This window comes from Pseudophryne corroboree, chromosome 6 (assembly GCF_028390025.1).
Source record: "Pseudophryne corroboree isolate aPseCor3 chromosome 6, aPseCor3.hap2, whole genome shotgun sequence".
NCBI lineage: Eukaryota > Metazoa > Chordata > Amphibia > Anura > Myobatrachidae > Pseudophryne > Pseudophryne corroboree.
Genome location: NC_086449.1, coordinates 498,342,571 through 498,367,951, shown reverse-complemented (window position 1 = coordinate 498,367,951; position 25,381 = coordinate 498,342,571).

Sequence of the window (25,381 nt, the reverse complement as noted above, 5' to 3'; positions counted from 1 at the left end):
CATCCGGTATCCCCCATTAGTTCAGTGGGACTTAGAGAATTGTTTGAGGTATTGTGTCCCCGGTATCAAATCTCATCTAGGTTCCACTTCACTAGGCAGGCGATACTGAGAATGTACAGAGACATCAGAAAAAGTGTCCTCAGTGTCCTACAAAATGCAGTTGTACCCACTGTCCACGTAACCACGGACATGTGGACAAGTGTAACAGGGCAGACTAAGGACTATATGACTGTGACAGCCCACTGGGTAGATGTATGGCCTCCCGCAGCAACAACAGCTGCAGCACCAGTAGCAGCATCTCACAAACAACAACTCGTTCCTAGGCAGGCTACGCTATGTATCACCACTTTCCGTAAGAAGCACACTGCTGACAACCTCTTACGGAAACTGAGGGACATCATTGCACAATGGCTTATTCCAATTAGACTCTCCTGGGGATTTGTGATATCGGACAACACCACCAATATTGTGCATGCATTACATCTGGGCAAATTCCAGCATGTCCCATGTTTTGCACATACAATTAATTTGGCGGTGCAGAATTTTTTAAAAACAACAGGGGCGTGCAGGAGACGCTGTCAGTGGCCCAAAAAAATTGAGGGTCACTTTTGGCATTCAGCCACCGCATGCCGAAGACTGGAGCGCCATCAAACACACCTGAACCTGCCCCGCCATCACCTGAAGCAAGAAGTGGTAACGAGGTGGAATTCAACACTCTATATGCTTCAGAGGATGGAGGAGCAGCAAAAGGCCATTCAAATCTATTCATCCACTTACGATATAGGCAAATGAGGGGGAATGCACCGGACTCAAGCGCAGTGGAGAATGATTTCTGTCTTGTGCAAGGTTCTCCAACCCTTCAAACTTGCTACACGTGAAGTCAGTTCAGACACTGCCTGCTTGAGTCAGGTCATTCCCCTCATCAGGCTTTTGCAGAGGCAGCTGGAGAAATTGAAGGAGGCGCTAAGATGGAGCGTTTCCGCTAAGTATGTGGGACTTGTGGATGGAGCCCTTCATTCACTTTGCCAGGATTCAGGGGTGGTCAATCTGTTGAAATCAGAGCACTACATTTTGGCCACCGTGCTCGATCCTAGGTTTAAAGCCTACGTTGTATCTCTCTTTCCAGCAGATATGAGTCTGCAGAGGTTCAAAGACCTGCTGGTGAGAAAATTGTCAACTCAAGCGGAACGTGACCTGTCAAAATCTCCTCCTTCAATTTATCCCGCAACTGGGGCTGCGAGGAAAAGGATAAGATTTCCGAGCCCTCCCGCTGGCGGTGATGCAGGGCAGTCAGGAGCGAGTGCTGACATCTGGTCCGGACTGAAGGACCTGCCAACGATTACCGACATGTCTACTGTCACTGCATATGATTCTGTCACCATTGAAAGAACGGTGGACGATTATATGAGTGACAGCATCCAAGTAGACATGTCAGACAGTCCGTACGTATTTATTTTACCTAAGTTGCCCCCACTCCAGTGTGTACTCTGAAAGAGTGTTTAGTGCAGCCGGTAACCTTGTCAGCGATTGGCGTAGGAGATTACTTCCACAAAATGTGGAGAAGATGATCATCAAAATGAATTTGTAAATTCCTCCGGGAAGACCTTTACCAGCAATTGCCTCCAGAAAGTACAGAGGGACATGTGATGGTGGATTCCAGTGGGGACGAATTAATTCTCTGTGAGGAGGAGGATGTACACAGTGAAAGGGGTGAGGAATCGGAGGATGAGGATGAGGTCAACATCTTGCCTCTGTAGAGCCAATTGGTGCAAGGAGAGATTGATTGCTTCTTTTTTGTTTGGGGCTCAAACAAACCAGTCATTTCAGCCACAGTCATGTGGCAGACCCTGTTGCTGAAATGATTGGTTTGTCAACATGTGCATGTCCTGTTTATACAACATAATGGTTGGTGGGAGGACCCAAGGACAATTCCATCTTGCACCTCTTTTTCTTCTTTGCATCATGTGCTGTTTGGGGACTAGTTTTTTAAAGTGCCATCCTGTCTGACACTGCCATACAACTCCAGGGGTACTGCCGTATAAGTCCAAGAGTACTGCCATATAAGTCCAGTCCAGTTGTGCTGTCGTGTGCTGCATCAGTCCAGTGGTGGTGTCTCGTGCTGCCATAAGTCCAGTGGTAGTGCCCTGTGCTGTAAATTATTTACTCCAAATAAAAGGGTTATATACACTTCTTCTATTATTATCCAAATAATTTTTAGAGTTTGCCATGTGTGGTATAGGGGTACGGTTGCCTGTGCTGATTATTATAGCTTCAAATTAAAGGTTTGTTATTATTATCAAAATTAATTTTACAGGCTTTGCCATGTGTGTGTTTTGTTTAGTGGTACGCTATCCTGTGCCACCAATATTGTGCGTGTATCACATCTGGGCAAATTCCAGCACATCCCATGTTGTTTGTGCCACACACTTGTGTCTCTTAGCTTAGCCATACAGCTATCTCATTACACCTCTTTTACTTCTTTGCATTATGTGCTGTTTGGGGCCTAGTTTTTTTAAGTGCCATCTTGTCTGCAACTGCAGTGCCACTCCTACATGGGCCCAGTGTTTGTGCCACACACTTGTGTCGCTTAGCTTAGTCATCCAGCTACCTCATTGCTCCTCTTTTTCTTCTTTGCATCATGTGCTGTTTGGGGCCTATTTTTTAAATCTGCCATCCTGTCTGCGACTGCAGTGCCACTCCTAGATGGGCCAGGTGTTTGTGCCGCACACTTGTGTCGCTTAGCTTAGTCATACAGCCACCTCGGTGCAACCTTTTGGCCTAAAAACAATATTGTGAGGTGTTCAGAATAGACTGGAAATGAGTGGAAATGAATGTTATTGAGGTCAATAATACCGTAGGATCAAAATTACCCTCAAATTCTGTTTGTTTTTTTTCCAAAAATCATCCAGATCCAAAACCAAAACCAAAAGTCGAAAGGGTGGTTTTGGCAAAATCAGGCCAAAACTAAAACACGAGCGGGGAATTAGAACCAAAACCAAAACACAAAACACGAAAAGTGCCCATCGCACATCTCTAATTGTGCTATATCCAGAACTGGAATCAATGCGATCAGTAGTTTATGCCAATATTGGAATTATTTTATATAAAACATACAGTAGTTGTGCCTCTTAGCAGAAGAGTAGGACACCATAAGGGCACTAATAAATGCATGCATGGGATTGATGCTTTACCCATTTATTCTCTACTGTAGGTCAGTTTTGTTTGTAAAATGTAATTAGTGTGAAATGCTGAAACCCCCTAATTATGCATCTTTTTCCTACCACTCTTTTGGCTACTCGTCCTGCTCAGTACTCCTAATAGAAAAATAATTTGTGGCGATGGATTGGAGGGCAACGGGACACAATGGAGGAGAGGTGCCCCCTTCAGGGCAGGAGCCCGGTGGAAGCCGACTCCATTGCCTCCCACAGTTCCGCCACTGCACTTGTATGCACATTGCATTCTCTGCATAACGATGCTAACAATTCTGCAGGATCATCTAGCTGTTTTACCTTTAATTTTCTTCTTACTTATCTTACACCATGACTGCTACACAATAACCAATCCAAAACACATTTATTTCTGTAATTGTCCTTAGTGCTGTATATAAATACCTGGTAAGAATGCATAGTGATATCAAACTGTGTATTTCTTTAATTTGCACAAAACACTATTGTTGGTTATGAAATACAAAACACAGAAAATGCATTGTGATGTGAACCGGTTTATTTTTTCAACAACCAGCCTGTTACAGTTTTTGTCATTATTTTACATTAGCTTCACTACTTTAATCAATATCCAGTTTACTTCTATTGGATGTCAGTTACTTTATAGAGAATAATGATTTGCATTCAGGAAAGAAAAGTCAAAAAAGGTACAGTACAAAGTTCCTCAAAGCTACAGTGGTGCTTTTTAGACATTAGCTAAACTTATTTACTGGCTGGTCATTTTTGGCAACACAACATTTTCCAGTGGTACTGCCGTATAATTCCAGTGGTACTGCCATATAATTCCAGTGGTACTGCTGTATAAGTCCAGTGGTACTGCCGTATAAATCTGTTATGCACACCAGTGCCAGCAGGAATGTACTGGTGTCTGAAAGGAGAGGGATGCAAAACAAATGAACTCACAGACAGACTGGGGAATATGACATTACATACACAGAAGGTGATAGGGTAACAAAATAAACACAAAGTGAACAGAGAAGCCCAAAGGCTAAGAAACTGGGTGTCTCCCTAGTGTTAGGAATGCTCAGATGGAAAGAAGTGAGGTGTTGTGATTTAATACGTAGAGAACCCGAAATGCTGTTGCTAAGGGCAACAGCAAAACCCTAAAGGGTTACCAACGGGTGTGGCAGTAAACTCCTTGGTCAGAGATGGAATAATAGACACAAGGAGCAAGGAGAGTCTCCACAATCCTAGTCTTCACTTGCAGTGCACTGGTTCAGCTTACTGCCACTAAACTGACACCTGAACACCTTGCACAGTGAGAAAGGATTTTGGCAGGCAAGTCTGAGAATACAGCCGCAAACTTGCTAGGTTCACAGAGTAGCAAAAGAACCCCAGCAGGTTAAACGACTGACTCCAGTCTTACTGCTAGGTCTGGATTGGCAGAGTGTAATACCAAATCCCAAGGCCTATTTGCAGTAAGCAACAAACAAATACAAAGTTTACACAGTACTAGCTAGCTTTCAGGAACTGACTAACCAACAAAGATTCAGCAGCATCTGCCTAACCTGAGAAGAGGGTTTATATAGCAGGTGCTGTCCACGCCCCACTCAGACCTCACAGACTGTGAGCACAAAAACCAGCACCGGATCCCCTGCCGTGCACAGAGCCTGTAACCACTGCACAGCAAAAGACCCGAACCGGAGTATCAGCTACGCTCAGGTTACTCCGCTAGCACTTGTCTCCCTGTTGCCATGACGACGTGGCAGCACAGAGCAGGAGACCCTAACAGTACCCCACCTCTGACGAGGGGTCAAAGAACCCCTACCACCGGGTTTATCGGGGAACTGCGAGAAGAAAGAGCGTAACAGTCTGGGGGCATGAAGATCACAACTGCGCACCCACGACCGCTCCTCCGGGCCATACCCCTTCCAGTGCACCAAAAATGACAGCCGACCCGAACCATCTTGGAGTCAAGAATCCTTTCAACAACAAACTCCCTCTTGCCACGTATCAGAAGAGGGGAAGGTCTTCCACTGGAAGAAGGATTACTAATCGCCCGTTTTAAAAGGGAACAATGAAATGTTTTATTGATACCCAAAGAACGGGGTAGATCTAACTGAAATGCCACCGGATTGATAACCCTAGTGATCTTATAAGGACCGATGAACCGGGGGCCTAACTTATGAGATGGCTGTCTCAACTTCAAATTCTTGGTAGACAACCAGACTAAGTCTCCTAATTTGAAGCTGCAGGGTCTCTTCCGCTTATCAAAAACCCTTTTGGTCACTAATGACACAGACACAAGGGCTTTCTTCACTTTCCTCCAAATACCTCTAAGGACCGAAACCACAGAGGAACCACCAGGCGTGGAGTCCAGGGGGTCAAAAGAATTGGCCTTAGGATGATGCCCATACACACAAAGGAAGGGAGAGATCCCTGTAGCAGAGTGAGCCGCGTTGTTATAGGCAAACTCCGCCATGGACAGATGAGCAACCCAGTCAGTCTGACACTTGGAGACATAACACCTGAGGAACTGCTCCAAGGACTGGTTCACCCTTTCAGTCTGCCCATTAGACTGCAGATGGTAGCCTGACGACAAGCTGACAGAAATCTGGAGATCGGAACAAAATGCCCTCCAGAATTTGGCCACAAACTGAGATCCGCGGTCAGAGACCACATCAAGTGGCAACCCGTGGAGGCGCACAACATGCAGCATAAATAATTCAGACAGGCGTCTGGCCGATGGCAGCCCAACCAATGGAACGAAGTGCGCCATCTTCGAAAACCTGTCAACGACAACCCAGATGGCTGTCATCCCCGAGGATTTGGGCAAGTCCACCACAAAATCCATTGAAATGTGGGTCCATGGCTTAGATGGAATAGAGAGTGGATGTAATGGGCCAATAGGAACCCCTCTAGGAGTCTTATTTCGGGCACAGATGTCACATGCCCGAACCCACTGATCCACATTCCTAGCCACCGAGGGCCACCACACCGCCCTAGATAGCAACTCCCGAGTTCTGGCAATACCCGGGTGACCTGCCGACTTCTTGGCATGGAATTCCAGGAACACTCGCTGTCTTAACCTTGGAGGCACAAACAAAAGACCTACCGGAAGGTCTGGAGGAACCTGCTCCTGTGCTCTAAGGACTAATGACAAGAGGTCCTGGGTAATGCCCACTTTAATACATGATGGGGACACAATGGGCAATGGCTCCTCGGTGGTCTCCTGGATTGGAGCAAAACTCTGCGAGAGTGCATCAGCCTTGATGTTTTTTGACCCAGGGCGATATGTTATCAAAAAATTAAAGCGAGCAAAAAACAAAGCCCATCGTGCCTGCCTGGCATTGAGGCGCTTTGCTGACTCTAAATATGCCAAATTCTTATGGTCGGTGAGAATTGAGACCACAAACTTCAAAACAAAACAAATGAACTCACAGACAGACTGGGGAATATGACATTACATACACAGAAGGTGATAGGGTAACAAAATAAACACAAAGTGAACAGAGAAGCCCAAAGGCTAAGAAACTGGGTGTCTCCCTAGGAATGCTCAGATGGAAAGAAGCGAGATGTTGTGATTTAATACGTAGAGAACCCGAAATGCTGTTGCTAAGGGCAACAGCAAAACCCTAAAGGGTTACCAACGGGTGTGGAAGAAAACTCCTTGGTCAGAGATGGAATAATAGACACAAGGAGAGTCTCCACAATCCTAGTCTTCACTTGCAGTGCACTGGTTCAGCTTACTGCCACTAAACTGACACCTGAACACCTTGCACAGTGAGAAAGGATTTTGGCAGGCAAGTCTGAGAATACAGCCGCAAACTTGCTAGGTTCACAGAGTAGCAAAAGAACCCCAGCAGGTTAAACGACTGACTCCAGTCTTACTGCTAGGTCTGGATTGGCAGAGTGTAATACCAAATCCCAAGGCCTATTTGCAGTAAGCAACAAACAAATACAAAGTTTACACAGTACTAGCTAGCTTTCAGGAACTGACTAACCAACAAAGATTCAGCAGCATCTGCCTAACCTGAGAAGAGGGTTTATATAGCAGGTGCTGTCCACGCCCCACTCAGACCTCACAGACTGTGAGCACAAAAACCAGCACCGGATCCCCTGCCGTGCACAGAGCCTGTAACCACTGCACAGCAAAAGACCCGAACCGGAGTATCAGCTACGCTCAGGTTACTCCGCTAGCACTTGTCTCCCGGTTGCCATGACGACATGGCAGCACAGAGCAGGAGACCCTAACAAAATCCAGTGATACTGCCATATAATTCCAGTGGTACTGCTGTATAATTCCAGTAATACTGCCGTATATGTCCAGTGGTACTGCCGTATAAATCCAGTGATACTTCTGTATATGTCCAGTGGTATTGCCATATAATTCCAGTGATACTGCTGTAAAGAGATCTGTTCTTAAATTCTAAGCAATCTGACTAGATTACTTAGAAATTAAGCACGGATCTCTCTGTGTGTAGGGTGCAGGCAATAGCAATGTGTGGTCCCGTGCGTCGCAATCGCCGGCTCTAGATTTGGCATGCATGCATGCCAAATCTAGTGAGATCGCTCATTTCACCACTGGGTGAAATGAGCAGCCCCCCCATCCACCCCCTCTTGCTCAGCACACAACACCCTGTGCTGAGCGGTTTGTGCTAGATCGCTCAGCACACATCTCTCCCCATGTGTATGGGGTTTAAGTGTTTGCCCAGGTGTGTCAGTCAGTGATGAAACGCTATAACAACTAATAAATTAAACAGATTCAGAAAACATTCAGTAGACACAAGGGGCCAAATGTAAAAACCCGCGATTTGCGGGAAATAGTGCGATTCCTATGAGATATTCACAACATTTTAAGTGGCAACTAGTTTAACCACTTAACTTTTCAAAAAAAAGCTCAGAAATTGTCACTTTTTAGGTGGAGAACTACGTGAAGAACATTCATTTAAGTTTAACGATTTTATTACAAAAAAATATTTTTTTATATCTGTAATTTTTTTTTTTTTAACATCGAAACATCAGAACATTACCATCGGAACATAGAATAACATTGTGACCACAGCAACTTTATTTTTTCAGAGTACTTTTGATTACCAGGCACACATTGGGCGACTGGGGGGGAGGGTGGGGGGGGTTAATGTACATTTCCTGGGCAGCTGATCCTCTGTGCACCCACTGGGTAGGGGGTCCTGCTGTACTGACTGATCAGCAGTGATCGGCAACTTGGCAGAAACTAGGGAAGGGTGCAGGGAAGCAGAGGGACTGGGAGGTCCCTCTGTGAGCAGCAGCTGTGGGAAGATTTTCTGCAGCCCACCACTCTGTTTATCTGACTGGTCACATCTTTTGCGATTAGGTCAGATAACACACTGCCTTTAAACCTCCTACTGGCTGAGGGGTTTCACTTCCTCCTGACAATGAACCATTCTAAACACTTAACAATATAATAACAATACGGAGACATGTATTTTGGCAGAAAGTTGTTAGCTATTTATTGTTAATCTAAATAAACCCAGTCATCTGGTCAGACCACTACTCCCTCTGGTTCTCAGTTGCAACCCCTCAATTAAGATCTCTGCCCGTGGAGTTGACCAGGTATCGTCCAAGGAGGGGTATGACTCCCCAGGCTCTTGCAGCAAATCTGGATCTCTCTGCTATACTGGGTGCCTGTGAGATCCCTGTTCCCTAGTCCGATATTATAATAGGGATGTTATGGCTGCAATTGATATTATCGCCCCTGTGCGTTTAAGACCTCGTAAACCACAACGTCAAGCTCCATGGTTCGACAACAGTGTTAGTGAGCTCAAGAAAAGGGGGCGCAGACTGGAAAGACGATGGAGGAAGACTAACCTAGTGGATGACAAAATAAAACTAATAAAGCATAACGAAGAATATCAATCGACAATCACTCGTAAGAAAGCACAGTTCCTGTCAAATGAGATCACAGCAGCAAACAATAGGCCAGCTCAACTTTTCCGCACAGTGGAGATGCTTTGCAAGCCATCACGCCTGCAGACTGATGAGACCCTCTCCCAGGCAAGATGCAACGAGTTTGCAAACTTCTTTGCAGATAAAATTTCCACCATCCGGGCTGGAATCTCCACAGTGCCATCAAAGGAGTGCCAAACTACAAAGCCTGCCAATATAAGCTACCTGCCTTCATGGACCACCTTTGATCCAGTGGATGTATAGGACACTGCTGAAATTGCTCGGATTTTGCGTCCCACCACCTGTGATCTGGACCCAGCCTCAACCAAGCTTCTAATAGGTTGTATGGATATAATTGGTCCTGTCTTTACAAAAATTGTTCAATGCTCTTTGCAGACAGGCATTTTTCCTGGACCCCTAAAGGAAGCAATTGTTAGACCGCTTCTTAAAAAAACTAATTTAGATCCCGACTGCATGACTAACTACAGACCGGTATCAAACCTTCCTTTCCTAGGAAAGGTTATTGAGAAAGTCGTTGCAAATCAACTGGAAACCCGCCTGACAATCCATGATATTTATGATCCATTTCAATCAGGATTCAGGAGAAGACATAGCACTGAAACAGCCCTGGTGTGTGTGTTAAATGATCTCCTGATGGCAAAAGACAGAGGTGACTGTTAAATATTAATCCTTCTGGATCTCTCGGCAGCATTTGATACCGTGGACCATGGGCTTCTGATTGAGCGACTGATACATTTCTGTGGTCTGGATGGCACAGTCCTAAGCTGGTTCAAATCATTTCTCAAAGGCAGGTCACAGAGAGTATCATCTGGATTATACTCATCACCACCAGTGCCATTGCCATGTGGTGTCCCACAAGGTTCTATACTATCCCCCATGCTTTTTGCAGTATACATGCTCCCATTGGGCGAAATAATCAGGCGCCATGGCCTGGTCTACCACTGCTATGCAGATGATACACAACTGTACTTGTCTTTTGCTCCGGGCACTGATAACCCAATAGCAACCCTAAATGGCTGTCTAGCTGAACTACAGGAGTGGATGAGCGCCAGTTGGCTGCGACTGAACCCAGATAAAACAGAGGTCCTTATGATACGACCGCAACATCAAAGGACAAGACTGCAGCATAGCCAACCAACTGGACTTACACTCGGGGATTCAGAATTACAGACCAGTGATCGTGTGCGGAATCTTGGCGTTGTCCTGGATGGTGGCTTGACACTTAAACATCAGATATCAGCCACAATCAAATCCTCATTCTTTCACCTGAGGAACATAGCCAGAATCAAGCACTTAATTCCCTCAGATGATATGCCAAAAGTCATACATGCATTTGTATCATCTCGTTTAGACTACTGTAATGCCCTCTACCTTGGTCTACCAGCAAAAGAATTGCAGCGCTTACAGCTGGTGCAAAACACAGCTGCCAGGCTATTAACCAACCAGCCCCGTTCTAGCCACATAACACCCATCCTCTACTCCCTTCTGTTATGAACCACAGGTAGTGGTTCATTTCTATTTTATGTTTATTTAGTTGTCTTGCATGCCAGGATTTCCCATTGCTCTGTTTTAGATTACTCTTGTCTGCTGCCGCTGGTGAGTCTGTGCAATTGCAGCTTGTTCCCATGTGTTCAGCCTCATCTGGCTGCTAATTGCATCTTGTCATCTTGGAGTCCTGCAATAGGCCAGCTGCACTGGATTATTAATTAGGCCTCTCTGTTATATGCTGGCTGATTGCAGTTCGCAGATGCTGGTGATATTTCTGGGTTTTCAGTCTGCTTGAGTTCTGAGCTTGGTTCCTGCTAGTTCCTGAGCTTCCTGAATGCTGAATCTGTTTGCTGAAAGTGTTTCCAGTCCTGCTGTATCCGGTCGTTCCTGTTCTCAGTTGTCCTGTACTCGGAAGTCGTCATCTGTTCCTGGAGTCCTGACTGAGCACCTTTGAACATCCAGTGGTGTTCGTGAGTCACGGCGTAGCCGTGTGTTGCGGCTTGGGCCGCTTAATTATTTATCTTTTATTATTTGTGTTCCGGAGTTTTTGCGGAGGATTCCGCTCCCACAGATCCACTCTGGTATCCAGCGGTGCTGGGTAGGAGTACGGACTAGTGGATTTTGGTTGTCCTTTTCCCTGGCGGGTTACCGCACATACCTCAGGTTTAGTCAGTTAGCTTGTAGCCCCTGGCCTGGTTGTTTAGTCAGAGGGCCCCTTGTTATCACCCTGTCTCGGATTTCCCTTTGTCTCCCATTAAGACCTGAGGGGGCATCGGAGTTGGGCAGACATAATCCGCCCTTCAAACGCGGCTGCCATGGGCTCAAGCAACCATAGTCTCGCAGGGGATTTCTGACCACACAGGCGAGACAACGGAGTTAGGGCGCCAGGGGCTATTCCCTTTCCATTCCCCTTTCCCAGCATTACGTCCTGGTGCTCTGGACTCGCTTCATGACATCTCCCTTGTTCTGAGCACCAGGAACCTAACATAATCACCAGCCATACCACAAAAAAGAAATAAAACTTTTTTTTCTTTTTTGGCCCAGTCCAGTGTCTAGTCTAGAATCCAGTCCGGTGTTTAGAATCCAGTCCGGTGTTTAGAATCCAGTCCGGTGTTTAAAAAAAAAAGAAAAAAAAAAGTCTTGTTTTGTTTAGCAAAATTTAGCCTTGCCTTGTCTTGCCTTGCCTTGTCTTGCCTTGCCTTGCCTTGCCTTGCCTTGTCTTGCCTTGCCTTGTCTTGCCTTGCCTTGTCTTGCCTTGTCTTGTCTTGTCTCGTCTAGTTTTAAATCCTCCTATGTCTACTATGCAAGCCCTGCAGGCATCTCTCGCAGCTCTGAACTCTGTATTCAGTGCTTTGAGACCAGAGCGACTAGAAGTTTTGCAGCAATCCCTAAAGCAACTGCAAAACCTTCTGACTAAAATCTTGCTCATTTTGCCAGAAGTCGTTGAGAGTACATCTATCTCTAAAGAGACTCTTGCTCACAGTATGGTGACAAGAGAATCCTCTGGTCTAATTGAAGAGAAAAGGTTTAAAAGTTTTCTGCGGCCCAGGCTCTCAGAAGAGGAGCGTCTGCGTCGCAGAAACTTAAACTTATGCCTATATTGTGGGTGTTTAGGCCATTATCTGCAGACCTGTGAGTTGCGCAAGCCAAAGTGTGGTGACGAGTCTTGCCCTCTGGCCAAGTTGAGTCATGATACAAGACCTACTCCTGTCTCTACTGTGGCAGAGGCGCTTGTCACACAACCCACACAAAAAAAGCTCTCTGTCCTATAATTGGGGTCCTTGGGCAAGGGAGCCCCATTATAGATTCAGGAATCAAAAGAGAATGTTTCTCTCCTCTCTTGAGGTTCCTGTGGAAGCGGAGTTGCAAGTCCCTGGAGTGATGCCTGATGCCCAGGTTCCTGGAGTGGTGCCTGATGCCCAGGTTCCTGGAGTGGTGCCTGATGCCCAGGTTCCTGGAGTGGTGCCTGATGCCCAGGTTCCTGGAGTGGTGCCCGATGCCCAGGTTCCTGGAGTGGTGCCCGATGCCCAGGGTCCTGGAGTGGTGCCCGATGCCCAAGGTCCTGGAGTGGTGCCCGTAGCCCAGGGTCCTGGAGTGGTGCCCGTAGCCCAGGGTCCTGGAGTGGTGCCCGTAGCCCAGGGTCCTGGAGTGGTGCCCGTAGCCCAGGGTCCTGGAGTGGTGCCCGTAGCCCAGGGTCCTGGAGTGGTGCCCGTAGCCCAGGGTCCTGGAGTGGTGCCCGTAGCCCAGGGTCCTGGAGCAGTGCCCGTAGCCCAGGGTCCAGGAGCGGTGCCCGTAGCCCAGAGTGCTGGAGCGGTACCCGATGCCCAGAGTGCTGGAGCGGTACCCGATGCCCAGAGTGCTGGAGCGGTACCCGATGCCCAGAGTGCTGGAGCGGTACCCGATGCCCAGAGTGCTGGAGCGGTACCCGATGCCCAGAGTGCTGGAGCGGTACCCGATGCCCAGAGTGCTGGAGCGGTACCTGATGCCCTAGCTTATAGAGGGACATCAAATATTATAGTTCAGGTGTCCATATCGGAAGGGGTCTCAGAAGCTGTTACCCCAGGTAGGGACTTGAAAAGCGCAACCCTAGAAAGGGTCTCTAAAACCATAGTTCTTGAGGGGAACTCGAGAAGCAAAACCCCAGAAGGGATCTTTGAAGTAATATCCCCAAGTGGGGTCTCGAGAGACGCAGCCCCAAAGAAGGGTCTAGAAGTCGCTTCCCCAGGAAAGAACTTAAGAAGCATAGCATTAGTGGAGGATCTGAACGTTATTGCTTCAGCAAAAGTCCCGGAAGTCATAGTCCCGGGAGAACTTTCGATAATTATCGACTCAGAGAGGGAGGCCGATGGCCCGATCCCAGTCAGGGAGGCCAACGGCCCGGTCCCAGTAAAAGAATCCGAGGTGCTGGCCCCAGCGGGGTTCTCGGAGGCCACTGCCCCAGCGGGGTTCTCGGAGGCCACTGCCCCAGCGGGGTTCTCGGAGGCCACTGCCCCAGCAGGGTTCCCGGACGCCACTGTCCCAGCGGGGTTCCCGGAGGCCACTGTCCCAGCGGGGTTCCCGGAGGCCACTGTCCCAGCGGGGTTCCCGGAGGCCACTGTCCCAGCGGGGTTCCCGGAGGCCACTGCCCCAGCGGGGTCCCCGGAGGCCACTGCCCCAGCGGGGTGCCCGGAGGCCACTGCCCCAGCGGGGTTCCCGGAAGTCACTGCCCCGGGTGGGGTTCAGAAAGTCACTGCCCTGGGTGGGGTTCAGAAAGCCACTGCCCTGGGTGGGGTTCAGAAAGCCACTGCCCCGGGTGGAGTTCAGAAAGTCACTGCCCCGGGTGGGGTTCAGAAAGTCTCAGCCCCGGGTGGGGTTCAGAGAGTCTCAGCCTCGAGTAAGGTCAATAGTGACCAGGTCCTAGCAAAGCACTCCAGTCAGTCAGATGAGAAGGAAACAGATCCTGACTCTGATATCTCAACATCCATAACCTTTGATGGGGACTTCGCCCAATTTCTGGCGCTTTTCAAACACTATTACACTATTATGTTGTCTAGACCATTTCTGGGCATCACTTCAGAAAACCTTGGGCTCTATCTGATTTATTCTTTTAGAGGAGAGCCTTCTGAGTGCGCAACCAGCCTAATGAAAGCTGAAGATCCCATTCTTCAGGATCCCCTAGCATTCTGTGATGCAATTGTTAAAAGATACGGTTCCAAAGAAATTGGTTCAGGTTCCTCTAAGTCACCCGTCTTGTCTGCTGAGAGTCCACCAAATACTGTAAACTCTGCACAAGAGTCCCAGCCCGATGTTTTGACTGCAGGATGTGCTTTTTTGACTTCTTCTTCTTCTAATAATAGTACTTTACCAGAAAGTTCAGCTCCCAAGGGTAAGAAACCTGTCTCTGATTTGAACGCAGCCTTGCTGGGTGGTACCATCAGTTCAGACAATGTTTGGGGAATTACCTTGGTCAGACCTAAAGAGCTTTGTAAAAAGAAGAAGAAAAAGAAATAATTTTTTGACTCTTGCCTTGATTTAAAAAAAAAAAAAAAAAAGAGATTTTTTTTTTCTCCTTGTCTTGTGTCCTGTGGCCACCGTTAGGGGGAGGGCACTGTTACAAGTTGTTGCTACAGCTTGTTTTTGTTTTCTTGTCTGTTAGACCAGTGTGTCAGGTTTTTGTTTTTTTTTTGTATCCCTTGTTCTGGATAGTCTGAATTTTGGGGTCTTTTGACCCCTCCTCAAGGGGGGGGGTAATGTTATGAGCCACGGCTGTGGCTCATTCCTGTTTTGCATTTTTGTTATGTATTTTATGTTATACTTCTGTTTATGTTCCCCGTGGGTGTCATGGGGTGCTCGGAGCTCACCCTTAAGGAGGGGATACTGTTATGAACCACAGGTAGTGGTTCATTTCTATTTTATGTTTATTTAGTTGTCTTGCATGCCAGGATTTCCCATTGCTCTGTTTTAGATTACTCTTGTCTGCTGCCGCTGGTGAGTCTGTGCAATTGCAGCTTGTTCCCATGTGTTCAGCCTCATCTGGCTGCTAATTGCATCTTGTCAGCTTGGAGTCCTGCAATAGGCCAGCTGCACTGGATTATTAATTAGGCCTCTCTGTTATATGCTGGCTGATTGCAGTTCGCAGATGCTGGTGATATTTCTGGGTTTTCAGTCTGCTTGAGTTCTGAGCTTGGTTCCTGCTAGTTCCTGAGCTTCCTGAATGCTGAATCTGTTTGCTGAAAGTGTTTCCAGTCCTGCTGTATCCGGTCGTTCCTGTTCTCAGTTGTCCTGTACTCGGAAGTCGTCATCTGTTCCTGGAGTCCTGACTGAGCACCTTTGAACATCCAGTGGTGTTCGTGAGTCACGGCGTAGCCGTGTGTTGCGGCTTGGGCCGCTTAATTATTTATCTTTTATTATTTGTGTTCCGGAGTTTTTGCGGAGGATTCCGCTCCCACAGATCCACTCTGGTATCCAGCGGTGCTGGGTAGGAGTACGGACTAGTGGATTTTGGTTGTCCTTTTCCCTGGCGGGTTACCGCACATACCTCAGGTTTAGTCAGTTAGCTTGTAGCCCCTGGCCTGGTTGTTTAGTCAGAGGGCCCCTTGTTATCACCCTGTCTCGGATTTCCCTTTGTCTCCCATTAAGACCTGAGGGGGCATCGGAGTTGGGCAGACATAATCCGCCCTTCAAACGCGGCTGCCATGGGCTCAAGCAACCATAGTCTCGCAGGGGATTTCTGACCACACGGGCGAGACAACGGAGTTAGGGCGCCAGGGGCTATTCCCTTTCCATTCCCCTTTCCCAGCATTACGTCCTGGTGCTCTGGACTCGCTTCATGACATCTCCCTTGTTCTGAGCACCAGGAACCTAACACCTTCACTGGCTGCCTGTACGATGGCGAATCATCTTCAACATTGGCTTACTGAGTTTCAAAGCATTACATGACCAAGGCCCAAGGTACCTGAAACAGCTTCTGACCCCATACTGCCACACTCGATTACTGCGATCTGTAGATGAAGGACTTTTAGCAGTACCTAGAATCTACCGTAATTCATCTGGGGGTCGAGCTTTTAGTCATGCGGCTCCGACTCTATGGAACTCACTTCCCCGCACAGTGCGAGAGGCCCCAACTATAGAATCCTTCAAAAGTAGACTCAAGACTTTTCTGTTTACTCAAGCATTTCCATAATGTCCCTTTTAGTATCTTCATGCTTCTGTATTTTATGAAAATGTACTTCATTATTTTCTGTACTATATTATGCTATGTATCTGTTAAGCGCCTTGAGTCCTACTGGAGAAAGAGCGCTATATAAATAAAATTATTATTGTTATTATTATTTATTATTAAATAACTAGATGAAACCTGCGATAAAATTAAATTAATATGAATATTAATAAAAAGAGTATGGTGGCCAGATAAAAGAACGGCTGAAATCCAAACACAAAAAACCCCAAGCTAATTAAATCTAAACCACTCCAAATCACAAAACAAAGGTATCCACTCAACCTTCATCTTGACTACCCACCCTGAAGGGTGATGACGCTGCCCCCTGAAGGGTGGTCCAGCAGATATAACAGTTAATGAAGGAGAGTGCACCTAAACAGCACCAAACCGACTAAAAACTGTGACTAACAACTCAAAAACGAGAACCTGCCGCTCTTTTCCGCCAACAGCGAAAGGCTCTTCTTAAAGAGGCCTCGCACCGCCACCATACCCACAACCCAAATGAACCAAAACCGAAAACAGATCCTCCAGAAAAAACACCAATCCTTCCTGCGACAAGTGCACACCATCGACCAGAAAAAGGTAATCATACCGATACCTGATCCTATCATGGCGAACCACCGCCCCACTGTGAGCCAAAACCCACTTCGCCACCGCCGCATTCACCTTTTTTCTGGCCTCATCAATAGGCCGACCATCCGGCACTCCCCGCCAACACAATCTGGGCACTATGAAAGAAAAAACCAATGTACAATGAGGCCAGGCCATGGCAATACTAGACAAATCCTTTATCATAGAACATCTCAAATCTAGAGATGTCCTCTTACCCAAATCATTACCACTAGATGCACCAACAAAACACCAGGGACGCCATGCACCCGAGCCTGGTCCAATAGTCTACCTTTTAGATCCTGCCACAACATACCGCGCCAGCCAAGCCACCGAATACCACGAGCCCGTGGAAAAAACTGCGCCCCCTTGGATGCCAAAAACCTGGCCGCCCTGTACACGTAGGAGTGACCAACTACCCACACTGTAAAAACATCCTCCTCCCAACCTACATGAAGGAAATTACATAAAAATAAGTCAGTAAATTAGGCCGAAAGGAATGCAAACCTACAATGAACCTGAAGGATCTGCCAAAAAGAAAAATGTATTTTTGAATACCACGGCCTGGCCGTGCAAACAAGCTTCAAGCCAATCGAAGCGAACATAAAGACACAATGGGAAAAGCATAAAATCAAATGAAAACAGAAAACTTTCAAAAGAAAATGTGGAGGGGGAGGGAGGTGGGTTGGGGGGTGGAGGGGGAACACAGATAAACTCAGTCGGAGGTGAAACTTAAAAAACCTGCCGAGGGACTTTAAATTGGAGTCCAATTAGCCGAATTAGAATTGAATGAACCGAATTCATTCCGTCGGGACAGGCAAAAAAGTGAAAAATAACTCCAGACCCCCACTGCCAGCAGCGGCGAGTAGCTAATCCCTGAGTAGGAATGAACAGGGGATAACACACAAACATACTGGACATTAACATACTTAACAATTGAACAAACAAGTTGCAAACGGCTGCAAAATTCCCATAACCTATAACACCGGGCGAATATACCGTTTGTAGCTTGAAGACTTCCACCGGCCCAACGATTGGATCTCCCTGACAGAAAAACCGTCCGACGCGGCCGACGTAGCCGCTCCGATCCGAAACGAATGCGTGCCGAAAGCTGCGGGTGAAAGGCCCACGCCAGACAGACAGCGATTCAACATCCACCGAAACTGGTATCTCGTCAAAGGCAACCCGTTATAATGCAGCAGCCAGGACCCCTTAACGGAGGGCCGAACTGACGCATAGCGGGCCGCCAGCAACACCGGGCAAATGCGATCGTCCAAAGACGAGACCAAGGTAACCCATCGACCTCTACCTAACTGACCTGTCTTAGAGCGCCGCAGCCTACACAGCAAGGACCTCTCACCCACAACTACATCCTCCCGCAGCATGGTCGAATCTTTCCACTTCGACGGTGCCACCAACTCTGAAATGCGAAAAGCCCCATGATACGCCATGGAAAAAGCTAATTCGAATAACAAAGCCTCAAAACTTGAAGAAGCAACTCCGGCAACCACCCCAATAACCGCCGGCATAAGGACAGCATCAATCGGGCACCTCCTATCAGGCGGCGTCGGGGCCAACCTCGCCCAACCTTTCAGAGCCTTCACAAGGAGGAAGCTCTTGGTAACGTCAGGGAGACCCTTGAGCTTGGTGAAAAAGGAAATACCCGCCAAGTACCGTGACACAACTGCTCTAGACCTACCAGTGACGAAGATTTGCCAAATAAAAGAAAGCATCAGCCAATGCCCACTCTTACCTTGATGCCCACGTCCGCGAGCAAACTCTTCCCATTCACTCCAAGCTTGGCTGTAAGCCTTAAGCGTAGTCGGAGCCAATGACCGCATCGCTAATCCCTCCAGGCCGGACCGATCACCTGCCAAACATAATCGGGACAGCGGATCCCAAGAGAATCATTCCAATGCAAACAAGCCAACACAAGCTGCGCCAGTACTCTCAACACTACCACCGACTTCGCCCTCTGGTTGTTAATCGCATGCACCACTCCCAGATTATCGCATCTGAACAAAATGCTGCGATCAGCCAGACGCTCTCCCCACACTTCCAACGCCACCATAATTGGGAAAAGCTCGAGCAGCAACAGATCCTTAGTGAGACCCTTACTAAGCCACTCCTTAGGCCAAAAAGCCACACACCAAGACCCGTCGAGATAGCACCCAAACCCCGAAGAACCTGCCGCGTTGGTAAAAAGCTGTACATCAGCATTGCGAACGACCGGGGTCATCCAAATCCGCACCCCGTTGAAATCCTCCAAGAAAGCGGCCCAAACAGCCAAATCTCTTTTAATCTCGGAAGTCAATCGAACGAAATGATGCAGCCTGGAACACCCCGCCGTCGCCCTTTCCAACTTTCGGCAGAAAACCCTGCCCATCGGGATGACCCAACAAGCAAAGTTCAAAAGGCCCAACAAGGATTGGGCCTGCCGAAGCGTGACCTTTCGCAATGACAAGAACTGCCCGATAACTTCACGCAGCTTGGCCACCTTGGCCTGAGGAAGGCGACACGAACCTACCCCCGTATCAATTTCGATACCCAAATATGATAAGCAAGAAACAGGACCTTCAGTCTTATCTTCAGCCACTGGCACTCCAAAATGATAAAAAAGCGCTTTGATGCTAAATAACAGCTCACTGCAACGATCCGAATCTGCAGGCCCTACACACAAGAAATCATCAAGGTAGTGCGCCACCCCGTGACCTCCCGTGGAAAACTCCACGCACCAATGCAAAAAGGTGCTGAACTTCTCGAAATATGAGCAAGACACGGAACATCCCATCGGCAGACACTTGTCAATGAAATACTCCGACCCGATACGAAAACCCATAAAACGGAAAGACTCCGGATGTAAGGGAAGCAACCTAAAGGCCGACTCCACATCAATCTTAGCCATCAGGGCACCCGAACCGTAAGCCCGTACAATCCCAAGAGCCTCATAAAACGACTGGTAAACCACCGAACATTGCTCAGGAAGTATCCCATCGTTGACGGATGACCCCGATGGGTACGATAGATGCTGAATGAGCCTAAAGGAAACTGGAGTCTTCTTAGGCACCACCCCCACTGGCGAAATAACCAGATCCTCCAGTGGGGGGCACGCAAACGGACCCGCCATTCTGCCCCGACAAACCTCTTTTTCAACTTTCTCCCATAAGACTAACGGAAAAGCGCGAGCTGACTGAAGATTTCTTGAGGCCCGCACTCGCACTTTGCCCGCAACCAGTAACCGGAAACCAAACTGAAAACCTTAAAACAAAAACTCTGCGACCTCCTGATCTGGATACCATCTAAGCCATTTGGCCATAGTATCCAGCCTGACTGGCGTCGGAGCCCTACTGAGCACCCCCGCCGCCGGCGGGTTTTCCTGCTCCTGCCTTTCCTGACCTTGGTGCCTGTCGATTCCCTCGAAAACATTTCGAGGCCGGGTGAAATCCACTGCATCGCAAGCATAAGTGTCGAAAACGACACCTACGGCCCAATGAGCATGTCGAATTATTGTACGCAAAGCATTTCCCTCTCTCTTGCGACTGGCCAAAACCTCGACCTGCAACCCCCGCCTTCCTACCAGCTGCAGCTTCCGCCCCCTGCGCCGACGGGCCAGCCTGCTGAACATCCTCCCCCGTGCCCAAGGGCTCTTTCGAATCTTGCGTAGCCCGAGTAATGTCCAGCCACACCTCAACGTCCTTAAACCCGAAATCGATTACCCGCAAACAATCCTGTTTGCGCCAAAACTTTTCATCATATATGCGCCACTCCGCTCTCTTGGATGTTCGCTGCATGTCGTGAATAAGATGAATATACCGGATGATATTCATATGCTCATCCGGTCTATCCTCTAAATAACAGGCGGCAAACACACAAAAACCAGCCAGCCAGTTATCATATGACCGAAATGCGTTGGTCCCAATGCCTCCTTTAGCTCTAGCCGCCTTGAACTCCTTCTTTGCATCCTCCGTCAGGACAAAAATATCTACATACTCACCCTTACTGATCTTCCTACGGCAGCTATCACGCAGACCCCGTAACACTGCCGTATAATCGCAGTGGACTACTCCTGGCAGGTTACGCCGCTTCTTAGCCCTGCGCTCGCTCTCACTCAGCCGCTTGCGCCTCTTCCGACATTCGTGCTGCACGGCCGCTCTTTTTGCGTACTTAACCGCGCGCTTTTTTGCCCTCGTCGCGCTACTAGCCTCTGACGCGCCTGAAGACAAGGAAGAAAAAGCTGACGTACTGCAAGAAACAGTATAGCATGAGGGGGCCGAGGATACCTCCCCTGCCTCGACAACAACCGAACTCGACACCTCACCTGACGTCTCAGACTGCGTCGACTCCTCCGCCTCTGCTGCGAACACATCAAAGTCTTTGTCTTCTTCCCCATCCGCGTCACCGGGTCCATCTGAAAAAGAAGACACTACACAGGCCGAAGCCCCCGAAACAAGCGACCCGGTAGGATCAACGGCATCCCACATCACCCGCCGGCGCGAAGCCACCGGTCGTTGACCGCCCCACTGCGCCGCAGCCTCCCCCAAATCTTGGCAGGGAGGCATGATCCGCCCCGCCACTGATCCCGACGGAATGGCGGGAGCCCCACCGCCGCGCCACGCGGCCGAACTCCCCGCAACCTCGGGGGATACAGCCGCCACCAGCGGAGCTAACGCAGCCGCCACTGATGACAGTGCAGATACTAAATCAGCCGCATCACCCTGCTCCCCTAATACATTCCGGCCCCTGCCCGACCTATCCTGACGCAAAGCCTCCTGCTCACCCCGTCTCCCACCCTGTTGCCTGGGGGTGACCCAGAGGGCCCCTCATCAACAGCATCATAAAACCCAGCAGCGGACCTGTGGCCCCGGTCCATGGACCTAGCTCCGCCCACTGCGCGTACCGACCCCCCTTCCCCATGACCACCGCCACTCAAATGGCCCTGGCCCCCACTAAAGCCCCTGTAAGGTGAGGGGGAGAACTGATGCCGGGAGCTAACCAAACTCCCCCCTTCAGGACTCCATTCATGCCTAAAGCGCAGGGAACGCGCGTCCCCGTGCGCCCCTGCACTCAGCGCCGCCCGCCTCCCCCCCTGCCGCTCCCGTCTGAGCACAGGCTCTGGCTCAGCGTGAAGCGACAGGAGAGAGCTGCACACAGACGCCGCTGCGCTCCCCCGTGCGCCTGCAGACTCCACACAGCGCCGCGCAACAGCACGGCGCGAGGGCGCGCGACTGCGCACCCTCACACCGTGGATATTGGGAGAGGAAGCCGCAGCTCGAGGCTCGGCCACGGCACCTCCCCGCCCGCTTGCTGCCTGTCGTCCGCCCCGCCGCCCACGCCCGGCAATTGGCTCCGGGTCCGCCCGCGGTGGCAGGGCCGAACTATCCTCCACACTGTTAGCCGCGCGCACGCGGCCGAAACAGCCCGCGAGCGGGCAGCATCAACCTCAGGCCCTACTGGAGCCCCGCCACTACCGTCATCTGAACGGTACAGTGCGGGGGCCCGGGGGGAACGGTGGGGCCGAGAAGCGGTGGCCATCATAGGAGGGGGGGGGGGAGGAACAGCAAAATGTACACCTAATAATAACGCTGTGAGAGAGGGGGAAAGAAGCAGGATGATAAACTCCACTCTATAAAACCCACTCTAAGATACTAGAACAAACTACCCTACTGGGCACCCACTAAACTTTTCCACAACTACAGAGGCACTCACCAGCCTGAAGGCAAATTGAAAGAGACAAGGTACCACACAGAACCAGCCCAATACAACCACTGACACCACCTCTCACTTTCCCTGATTGGCTGTAGACCATCATACCATCCTGATCCACCCCCAGCCCAGGAGGTTTAACTCTCTCCATTCCAAGATTGTCATTCTGTTCCCCTTGTGGTTGCAAACAATGCAACCATGCCAAGCAAGTGGTTAAAAGCAATACCACTCTGGTTTCCTGCCAACACATTGGCTCAATTAAATCCCCCCCATAAACGTAAAAAAAAGATTTGCCTGCACCATGATGCACATCTGAGAAGCACATAACCCTCTGAAGCTCAAAAATTATACTGAGAGTAAAAATGTAGAAAGCCATGTGCCCGGTGTCTTGTCCTGCCGTTGCTGTCAGCGGCTTCCGGGTGCGCTGACAGAAGCAGCGGGAGGATCTGTCAGCGGCGCCGAGGGGGGGGGGGGGGGGGGAGGGGAGCTGTCAGTGGCTGCCATGGGAGGGATGTCTGCGGCGGTGGGGGCAGCAGTGGGAGATCAGCGGAGGAGGATGAGACGGAGAGAAGACGGGGGGGAGCAGCGGCTGCAGCAGCGGAGGCTCACGGCGGCGTCCACCCGGCTACAGCAAGCAGGACCTCGCTTGCTGGAGCCGGGTGGATGCTGCCGCTGGGTTCCTGCTCTACCCGCTGCCCCCCCCCGCTTTCAGTCTCCTGCTCTCAGTTTACCTCATCTCAATCCGACTTTTTTTTAAAGTCGGATTGATATTGTCGGAAACGGGGCTAAAACCTGTCGGGTTTTGCCTCGTTTCCGACAATGCACACTGATCGGCGGCTGAAGCATTCCAACAGCATTCCGACAAGTCGGGTTTCCTGACTTGTCGGAATAAATGGGGCCCTAAGGAATAGGTAGGAATCCCTTCCGATCTAAAACTGTCGGAAGCTGCCGTCTTTCCGACAAGATGGCAGGTTCCGACAGTTATTGAATGTACCCCATAGTCTCCTTCATGAGGAAATTGCACTCCATATGGCAACTAATTTTTTTTTAAAAAGTGTACGTCAGTTGTACTCTACATTTTCAGTTATTATTATTGATTTTAATAAATTCACAGTAGAATTCCAAACCAACGCCAGCTGTCACCACTAACAATCACCCCTATAGAGGAAATAAGTACAGAAGCAATTGTCCTGGAGATCTTTTGCTACAATGACATTTAGAAAAAAAAGGTTTAGAAATTATGGGGTCTATTTGTAAAGCAGTGAAAAGTGTGGAAAAGTGAGCCACTGGAGAAGCTGTCCAAGGCAACCAATCTGCTGCTACGTATAAGTTTATAGAATACACTTTATAAATGTTACAGTACCTCAACACTGATTGGTTGCCATGGACAACTTCTCCACTGTTTCACTACTCCACTAGTTTCACTGTTTCATGAATAGACCCCTGTGTCTTTCAATTTTGTAGAATATATTATTATTATTATTATACGTCCAAATCACTTGAATTATACGTCCAAATAACTGGAATTATATGTCCAAATCACTGGAATTAAATGGCAAAATCACTGAAATTATACGTCCAAATCACTGGAATTATACGTCCAAATCACTGGAATTATACCGCAAAATCACTGGAATTATACGTCCAAATCGCTGGAATTAAATGGCAAAATCACTGAAATTATATGTCCAAATCACTGGAATTATACTGCACAATCACTGGAATTATAGGTCCAAAACACTGGAATTAAATGGCAAAATGGAGGTTGAGGGCTTTCATCGTCATGTGAAGCTGAACCACTAGTCATGAACATAGGCCAGGGCCTTAGCCGTTCCTTGCCACTCCGTGTCGTAAATGGCATATTGGCAAGTTTACGTTTCTCCTCAGACCATTTAAATTTCTTTTTTGGGCCTTTTTACTGAACTTTGGCTTTTTGGTTTTACATGCCCTCTACTATCACATTGGCATCAGCCTTGGCAGACAACGTTGACGGCATATCATTGTCTATGTCATGACTAGTGGCAGCAGCTTCATCACTAGGAGGAAGTGGTTCTTGATCTTTCCCTATTTTATCCTCCAAATTTTTGTTCTCCATTATTTTTCTGGAGTTATATAACATAATATGCGGCACAGGAAAGACTGATGGCTGATGCACAGGACACTACCACTGGTCTGATGCAGGACAACACAGCAACACCGTAAGGGTCTTGTTATTGTTATTATATGGCAGCAGTGGACATATGGCTGCAGAGTATACCACTGTGACTGCCTGGTCACTGGAATGACTGATGGCTGATGCACAGGACACTACCACTGGACTGATGCAGCATAATACACCACCACTGAACTGATGCAGCACAACACAGCACCCTATACAGCAGCACTGGACATATGGCAGCAGAGGACACCACCACTGTGACTGGACTGATGCAGCACAATACACCACCACTGAATTTATGCAGCACAACACAGCACCCTATACAGCAGCACTGGACATATGGCAGCAGAGGACACCACCACTGTGACTGGACTGATGCAGCACTATACACCACCACTGAACTGATGCAGCACAACACAGCACCCTATACAGCAGCACTGGACATATGGCAGCAAGAGGACACAAGCACTGTGACTGGACAGATGCAGCACAAGACACGGACACTGAGGACACTGAGAGAACGGAGAGACGTCCTCTCTGTACATTCTCCAATGCTGGAGTGAAAATGGCAGGGACGCACGGCTCCTTATATGGAATCCAAATCCCGCGAGA